We start from the raw sequence: 9,664 nt of genomic DNA, 5'->3' as shown, positions 1-9,664 counted from the left end.
GGTATGGAAGGGAGATGGGGAGTTGTTTGTGTCTTAGGGAAAGCATACCAACAAGATACTAAGGAGATTCCGCATGGAAAGAAACAAACCCATGGAGACTCCTTTAGCAGGTAATTGGAGGAAGGATGTTGCTACTTAATGGAATTAGTGGAAGCTAATGTTTATAGGAAGCTTGTGGGTTCACTCATGTACTTGGTGAACACACGACTAGATATGTGTTATGCAGTTAACCAAAATAGTCAAGCGATGGTTAGACCTTCCAAGATGTATTGGAAGGTGCCAAAGCATGTGTTGAGATACCTCAGGGGAACTTCCCAGTACGGATTATGGTACAGATGGAAAAAAGGAGTGTAGCTTCAAGGCTTCATAAATGCAGATTGGGTGGGGAGTCCATCCAACTAGAAAATCACATCAGAAGGGATTTTTTGTATTGGGTCACTGACATTTTCTTGGTACAGTAAGAAACAGAGATTGGTTTCATTTAGTGCGACAGTGGCAGAGTTCATGGTTGCAAGTCAAGAAACGTGTGAGGCCATTTGGATGAGAAAGATCCTGGTTGGTTTGTTTGGTCAGCAGATGGATCCAACAGGGATTTACTGCGATAAGAAAAGTTGTATCAAACTCTCTGAAAATCCAGTTTTTCATGATAGGTCCAAGCACATTGATATCTGATATCATCATCTACATTGATATGTGATATCATCATCTCAGAGATTGTGTATTGAGGCAGATCATGTTGTTAGAGTACATTCCCACGAAGGAGCAAGATGCTAACATTTTAACAAAGGCATTGTCAATATGTAAATTCAAGTTTCATAGAGAGAGGATTGAGGTAGCTGATAATCCCTTTCTTGTTGAGAGGAAGTGTTGAGAAATGGTAAAAAGAAATTCTAGTTTAAATTTGTCCTTGAATTTAAACTGTGAATTAAAATTGAATTATTCTCATAGCAACTTGTAAATAGTTAATTAAGTTTAATTAACTTAATTATCTTAGGAATTTTAAGTTGGAAGTCTTTATAAAGCCATGTAGATGTTCTCCCTAAGTTTTAGGGGTCTTAGGGGTCTAGTATGAGTTTAAATTGAGTTATTAATTAGATAACTCACTTTACTGAGTTATGTTCAGTTAAATTAGTTCCAAATTGTTTGTGGAGCTAATATAGAGTTTAACAATCAGTTTGTGCACTAGTGCATCCACAAGTGTCACTCTAGTTAACTGAAGATTCCCTCATCAGAAACTCATGCATGTTGATTCTGAGAAAGACCTAGTTGAGACTAGAGTGCAGGGACATTGTACTATCAGCTGTGTGATTTATTGAGATGTAAATATGATGCATGCAATCAGAGAAGGACCTATGTTTGGATTGCACAGTTTTGGAAGCATCAATTCCCTTTAAATACGGGCTATTCATCCTAGGAATTATAGAAGAAATTAGGGGCTTGGAGAGTCGCTGAATAGGCTAAGTATTTAACTTGAGCTAGCTTGTGAGCTAAGAGAGTTGAGAATACTTGTGCGGATTTTTTCTAGTGAGAACATGGTTTGTATCTTCACTCATATTTATGATATATGCAATATAGATTGCAGGGTTTTGAACAATGGATTTCCCTAGATACATCTTGTGTTATGTGCCACTGATTTATCTTCTTCTTGTTCATATTGTTTTCATCAATCTATTGACTTCCTTTGGTTGAAAGTAGAAGTAGATTCTTTTCCTATGCTTTAGTACATTGCATGAGCTTGTGAATTTGCAAGATTTTCTACAATTAAAAATTCTTGGCATGGTGAAGACCCTCTCTCCATTCCTGAGTCTTAAGTGCCACTCATTTGAAAATCACTCTTAAACACCCACTATTAGCACCATCAGGAACCCTTCGGATCCATCCCTTCCCCTTCCCAATCAGGGATTCACACCCATCAATCAAAAGATCCTTTGTGTATCCCTAAACCAGAGAAAAACAAGGGATGAAAATACAGTAGCCAAAAGCTACAATAACTAGGAAAAAAGATCATCAATTTGGGTCAAATATTGTTGATTACAAAGGTGTTCCCCTTTGATAAACATAAACTATCATGAATCTAATTTCTTGGAATGTTTAAAGCCTCAAAATATCCATGAGCAGAGTCTCCTTAGAGAAAAAATCAAGAAATATTCTCCAATGATTATATTGTTGCAATAAACTAAGTGTTTCAACAAAATGATAACTGAGCTAACCCCTAAAATTTGGAAAGGATCTGAATCGATAACATTTGATTCCTTGGGTCATGTTAACTGCTTGGCAATCTTGTGGAACCCGGAATAATTCAACTTAACAGACTTATTTGTATCTCCATGTATTCTGATGGTGTGATTCAACCTGTAAGTTACCTCAGAGGAAGTATTCGTCACCAATGTATATAGGCCACATTTGGTAAGTGAAAAAACAAAAAATTATGAATAATTTTAGTCTCCAACCCCTCCTTATAGATCAAAGGAGGTGATTTTAATCTAATCAAACTGAAAAAATGATGGTTTAAATAGACTGGACTGAGGTTAGCCTCTTAAAGAAGTTATTCACATCATGCATATGGTAGATGTGGAAGCTCTTAATGGAATATTCACTTGGAACAACATAAGGGGAGACCATGATCTCTTTATGTTCTCTATTTGCTTCCTTAGAAAGATGGAATGGGTGATATAAAACACGATGGAGTGCTTCATAAACCTCGTTGTACATTTGGCTTCCATTTAGATTTGTTGATCACTATATTAGTAATAGATTTCCCATGGTAAAGTTTAAATGATATGTAATATAACCATCCCTTCGTGGACTTATATTATTTACTTTGAAAACTATAGAGCCAAAACAGGTCCTTATCTCTATAGAGAAAAGTTTTTTTTCATTACTCTCATCATTTTCTCAACTATTTATGGCAACAACTTTAGTTCAATTGATACTCCACATAGAAGTATGCCTTTGTCATTCAAACATCTTCCCATTATCCAAGTGCATCCTATGTTTGGACTCACTTTAATATGCTTCAATTTGGACAATCCTAGTCGACTATTACTACATGAATCTTTGGATCATGGTAAATATTGAGATTGAAACCATATATACAAGGACTAAAATCCTAAATAACATGCCCGATTGGGAATTTCACTTCATTCATTTAAGAACTAAACTCTTCAACATAGCATTGGATTTTGTGACAGTGTCGGGGGTTAAAATACATGATTAATTTGCTAGATATATGTTATACTATTTGCATGACTATCACCAACTATTGTATGTTGTGTTGAACACAACAAGCTAAGGAGGTTTTGAACGAAGGACCCAAAAAAAAAATGTCCATGTTTTTGCATCCATTTTTGGTGGTTGCGGCACATGGTTTTCTCCTTTAGAATTTTTTGTTACATGGTGGTTTTGTAGTTTATATTAATTAACTAAGGTTGAATTCTAATCCATAATAAATGGATTGAAATTTTATGGATGCCACATGTTTTATACGCACACAAACAAACATTAGAGGAAATTTTAGCCTAAAAGTGGCCTCCCAAGGAAAAACAATAAAATAAGAGTTAAGAATTTTGAAGGGAAAAGGAGAAAACTACTATTTTCTAATTGTATTTTTGTCTTATCTCCTTATAAGTTTACTCAAATTTCAAGTATAGACAGTCATATGCGGATTTAATTCAACATCCAATGAGTACCCATTATGCATACTTCTGAGAAGACCCACATTGATAAAAAATGAATATATGTTAAAAAAAAAATTGAACACACATTTTTAACGTATATTCAATTTTTATCAACGTGGGTCTTCTCAAAAGTATGCATAATAGGTACTCGTTGGATGTGGTATTGCAGCAATTAATGCACAACCACTACGAACTATTGCTATGTATTCTTGGCCCTAACAAGGCTACCCGACAATAGAGAATTATATGCCAAGAAGTGAACAAATCAATGAATCCCTAAATCAATCAATCAAATCGATCATCCATGCATAAATTTCTCTATCAAAGGTTTAAGGTGAGTGCCTGAAATCCTCACAGATTGGTGGCAGATGTTGGGTCTAATGGAAAAATTCTCACCTTGATGAGGAGATCCCATCCTCCACAATAGATGCAGAACCTTCACATAATCACCACCTAACAAGGAACACAAATGTCCTTCAACAAAGGATTGTTAGCTTAAACAAATGAACATAAACATGAACAATAAATTATACATTTAGATCTGATAGGAGAGAAAATTCACTTCTATTAATCATGAAAGAAAATTGATACAAAATGTATACCTTCACAAGTGAGATCCTCTCCTCAATCTTGTAGCATGGTCTCCTCCTCCCAATATAGTAGATATCTTGCACTATAATATGGATCCTCTCTCTAACCTCCTTTCATCTTGGTGAGATTATATAGGTTCCTTCTATCCTTTGGGAGAATGTATCTAGACACCTAGGGGCTTAAGAAGTTAGGAGAATTCTACAATAGTATACCCCTAACCAAATCATACACAAGTGGGTTAAGTTGATATCATTGGGAATGACAAACTCTGAGAACCTTTTTCAAAATTATGAGATTTTCTCAATTGTCTCAATTATGAAATAATTATTATCTCATAATTATAAAATTTTGACAAAATATTTATGAGAAATTACTCAATTATGTAATTCCACCCTTTTATTGTAGCCACCCTCCTCTCACATCTGTTGAGAATGCAACAAGATGATGGAGCTTAGTGGAAAGAAGTCGCCTTCACTAAGTGGGCCCGCAGACTACTTTTGGCGCAAAGTCTATTTTTAGACTATGTATATTTTTAGACATATGGGCAAATTCTATTTTTAGACTGCGAGGCTAAAAATAGAATAGTCGAATATTATTAGCTCATAATAATATTTGGACTATAAACATTATCTTATCCTCTTGGAGCACTTCAGTTTGAGCTACAGATGTGGCACATGCAGTTGTCAGAAGGAAATACGCTTTTCTTATGAGTCAGTTGAGCTATTGCATGGAGGACTTCAGTTAGAATTCAAGTGGTTGAGTTTGGTGGAGTTGATTAAGGAGTTGATGGAGTTGTGTTTAGTTTGACTTGGTTAAACTAGTTGTATTTAGTCTAACTGCAGAATACACTAGTGATAAGTGATGCGAATTAATTTTTAATTAATTAACTAATTATTAACTCATAAAGCAACTAAAGAATACATCAGTTAACTCAGTGCATGGACAGTTCAATGGAGACAGGTGTTAGAGGTTGAGATTGCTATCAGTTGTGACTATAGTTGTGCATGAGATCTTGCACAATCAATGGATTGAGTAATGCCAATGAGGATTGCCTGGTTCAGCCAAGGAAATACGAGTTTGGATCAGCCATTCATCATTATTCTCATGCAGGATTGCGCAGTGGAGGCACGCAAAGATGTGGAGGAGATTTGAACCTGTGATTGATTTATATCTGAGCTAGTTTTGTGTGTAGCGGGTGGAGATAGTACTGAGTACTTGTGAGGAGTATTGTACTATGTATTGTTACATGTTCTCAATCATTATAATATACAGATACTGTGGGGTTTTCAGCTGTGTGCTTTCCCCGGGTTACATACTCTGTTAATGGGTGCATGTGATTGATGTTTCATTGTTTTTAATTCTGCAAAATTGATGATCAACGTATAGGAGGTTATGTATTATGCATGTATTCCACAATAGTGTATAATCAGGATAATCTCTGTGAATAAGTGTCATATTATTCAAAATTTCTACAAAATCTACCCAAGTAACCAACCAACCAGGATAAACATGTGACAAAGAGTTAATATGACATGATTCAACTCCCCATGTGTCAGTTAAGGAAGTGGAATCGACATAACACAGTACACAGACCTTCCAAACATGCTGCAGAACCCCCAGGAGCCATCCAAACCTCCTAGGTGACTATCCCCTAATATAAAATGACCTTTTATTGCATTAAACCCTCGTTCTCTCCCATAACATGGTCATGAGTGTCAATGGAACCCTATAGGAACTCCCAAAGCATGAGTATGCATGTGGTTGGGGACTTTCCCAAGTAGTTTTGTGCCTACGACTCCGAATTATGTGCCACATTTTCAAGTCCAGGGCTCAGGTCACTGCCTAGAACTCCATGAAACTTCTAGAAATGAAAGATAACATTGAAACAATTATACAAATGCAATTACTTGAACAAGGACTTGAATGGAACCCTTCTAGCCATGATTGGAATTTCGTCAAACATGTAACAAAGATGCAATCTACAGGTTTAAACAACATATCTAAGCATAAGGGTCTCATACTTATCTAAGAACGACTAAGAAGCATTGGTGCCTCATCACAATAACTGAATTACCATATATTAAGACATATATTCGTTGTACATTAAGCGATGAGCCATAACATGATGAAAGCCATACATTTTCACTATCATAGAATTCATTCATAACAAGCATATAACCAACACAAATATCAAGGGTATAACAACCATATGAACCACTTATAAACAAGTATATTTACCCATAAAATACTAAGGAGAAAGAGAGCTTTTATTGATGATTTCATAGGCTAATCAGGTATGGTACTTCCGTGAACCACCCGATCGTAGACTAGGATGAACCAAGTCTTTCATTTAGCTAGTCACCCCATATCATATTCCAAGCATGACTGTGGGATCTCATAAAACAAATCAGTAAAACCATTCAGGGATTCCAGAGGCCAAACCACCTCAACCCTCACCCAGTGATTCCACCTCATGGATGAACATCACTAACCATCACCAGATTGGCCTCTACCTAAGTTGTCCAGGGCTCCAGAGCATTTGTTCCAACCAGAGCTTCCAGGACTAGTAACTCAACCCATAATTTCCACCAGGCTTCTAGAGTGTTTTTCCAAACAGGAATTCTAGGACTAGTAACTCGACCCACTAAAGGTTTCTAGAGTGTTTTTCCAACCAAGGATTCTAGGACTAGTAACTCAACCTAAGATGTTATAGGGAATTTAGAGGGCTTGTCCAACCAAGGCTTCCAGGAACTAATAACTCAACCCACAACCAAAGGCACAAGAAAACTAATCATAAAACAAAATTATTACCCACAACACCATGGCTATCTAGGAAATGGCAAGGCTAGGCAAATCCACAATCAAATCTAGGCAATCCTCTATGCTAATGACATATCATAACTAAGAAAGCGCATGCATATGCCATGCGTGTCAAAACTAGTGAGGAAAACATACATGCAGCTCGGTACCCACAAAAAAAACCTGTTGTAGTTGTTGATATCAATGTCCTCTTGCACTTTCTTGCTCTTCCTTTGCCTTCTTGCTACAAGAATTCAAGTATGCCACACTCCTCCAAGAGTTCTCCAAGAAAATCTAAGTTTCCAAGAGTATGAGAGAGAGAGACAATAGAGGGAGAGCTCCAAAAATGAACTGAAAAAATGTTACAAACTAATCCTCAAAAGCCTTGTTATCAATGAGGCCTCTATTTTCTTCATTTTATATTATTTTCCTTCATTTTCCTTCTCACATGCGACGTGTGACCTTTCACCTTCCTTTTCTCGTATTTTCCATTATTTCAATAAATAAATGCCACTTTTCCTTTCCAAAGCCTTAGCCATTACCTTTGCCAACTTCCTTATCCTTTAATTAATCACAAGAGATTCCCAATCAATATATTTTTCCCAACATTAAACTTGGAATACGTGTCCCATGACCAAGATCTTATTTTACCTTTATTAATTTTTACATGGGTTTTTGACAAGGGCTATTATAGAACCCTCCCCCTTGGGGGAACATAGTCCTCGGTATTCAATGACACCTACAACCATAAAACCATTGTAAACAAAACATACTTCCCATGGAGCTTTATAACTTAGCTCATTGCAGTATTTATAATGATCAACCTACTGAGAAACAAACCAACAAAATAACCATAATGACATGATTCCCATACCGCTTATTGGAGCTTTATAACACAAATCGTGTTGGTATTTACATCCATATACATATGTACATATACCAAACCATCATACCACATATACCGATACATATACCAAAACATTCGCTCAACCAACGAATAGAGAAGGATACATAGCCTACATCTGATCCTCCATCTCCCATGTAGCTTCATTGGGCCCAAAGTACTTCCACTGCACTTTAACCTGCTCGATTGCTTGGTTTCAAAGCATTAGCATATTTCTCTTCAAAATGCATTGAGGTTACGACTAGAACTATCCTTTTGGATCCACCTGCAATACAGACCATTCAACCACATGATATACATTCTTAACATACTTTTTAAGCAATGACACATGAAAAATATCATGGTCTTTCACTGTTGGAGGAAGTGTAATTTGATAGGCTACTGGACAAATCCTCTCAAGAATCCTGAAAGGTCCACAAAACTGAGGTGCCAGCTTGGCACATGATCCAATCTGCAAGAGCTCTTCCTCGGCTTGATGCGCAAGTACACCTTCTCCCCAACGTAAAACTCATTAAACAACATGTTCCGACCTTCATGGATTTTCGGCCTATCCTGTGCTTCTTTCAAATTATTCTTGATTACTTGCATTTCTTGTTCCATTTCTGCCAATATGTACGGTCCAATCAACACCTTGTTAACTAGATCACTCCAACTGATGGGAGTATTGCAACTCCCCACGTACAATGCCTGAAAAAGACTCATCCTGAAATATTCATGATAGCCATTGTTGTAAGTGAACTCTACCAGTGGAAGATACGCTTCCCACTTCTACTGCTGATGCATCACATACATCCTCAACATGTCCTCTTATATCCTGTTGACCCTCTTTGTCTTTCCATATCTCTACTGATGATAAGTGGTATTGAAGGCTGACTTGTATCTAAACCCGCAAACAACTCCTTCCAAAACTTGGAAGTGAACTTTGCATCCTTGTCTGACACAACCTTCTATGGAACACCATGCAATCTTAACACATCTCTGATGAAGACCTGTGCTACATCATTCGCTGAGTATGTAGACTTCACTGGAATGAAGTGCGCTACCTTCGTCAAACTATCCACCATAACCATGATGGAATCATGTTGCCTATATGTCCTCAGCAAACCTATGATAAAGTCCATGGAAATGACCTCCCATTTCCACTCTGGAATCAAAATCAGTTATAGTGGTCCACTTGGATGCTTACACTCTGCCTTCACCTGCTGAAAATCCAAGCACCTAGCCACTAACTCTGCCATGTATCTCTTCAAATTCGACCAATAGTAAAACTTCTTCACTATTTTCAGTGTCTTCTAATAGCCCAGGTGACCTGAATATGGTTTCGCATGAAACACCGTCAATATCACCTTCTTGAGCTCACTATTTCTGGCACATATGTGGACTGATTTGGTACCGTAGGAACTAGTCTATGTTCCAAGTCAGGTTTGAAATGGGGGTTTGATTAGAGGTTTGTATAGAACTTTTTTTATGGACTTCTTAGATCTATTCACACCAGAGCCAAGTGTGGTGTAGAGTTACGATCTAGCTCAGTTTTGGGTTCCTCGGATCCATTAGCATTTGAAGTAAGGCATGGTAGAGAAATTTTATACCAAAACCATCACTCATTTGACCAGAACCATTACCCTTCTAACAAGACCACATTATATTTCTGTTAATCCTAATTTCATCGACCTGGGAGGACTGGTGGAGCAGA

This window comes from Pinus tabuliformis, chromosome 4_1 (genome assembly GCF_031772625.1).
Source record: "Pinus tabuliformis cultivar Carrire ecotype Pingquan chromosome 4_1, CPIR1, whole genome shotgun sequence".
Lineage (NCBI taxonomy): Eukaryota > Viridiplantae > Streptophyta > Pinopsida > Pinales > Pinaceae > Pinus > Pinus tabuliformis.
Note: the sequence above shows the minus strand (reverse complement) of the source record.